Below are 397 nucleotides of genomic sequence, written 5' to 3'. Positions count from 1 at the left end.
AATATGAAGGGTATATTCAAATTTTTAAAATTTTAATTAATACTGTAAAAGGGAGTGAATTATTAAATCATATTCAATTGTATTGTATTTTATACAGTAAAATTTCACTTACATAGCCAGTATATAATTGGAGTATACTGGCTATGTGAGTGAGTATACAATTTACAATTATAAGTGAAGTAGTCATCTAGGTGGAGTTGCAAAAAAGGTTGAGAATTGTAATTATTGTACTGAGTTTTGCTAAAAGTTTAATACAGATTATAAAAGTACTCTGGAAATAAAAAATTCATAAAATACTGAGCATGCTTTGCCATCTAAATTAATTCAAATTTTTATTCAGAGTAATGTATTAACACTGAATAATAGATTATTGATATACATGATATATATATATATA

Source organism: Centruroides sculpturatus, unplaced genomic scaffold, assembly GCF_000671375.1.
Source record: "Centruroides sculpturatus isolate CEXI.00-Female unplaced genomic scaffold, Cexi_2.0 scaffold691, whole genome shotgun sequence".
Classification (NCBI taxonomy): domain Eukaryota; kingdom Metazoa; phylum Arthropoda; class Arachnida; order Scorpiones; family Buthidae; genus Centruroides; species Centruroides sculpturatus.
The sequence above is the reverse complement of the archived record's forward strand: the minus strand, read 5'-3'. Positions refer to the sequence as shown.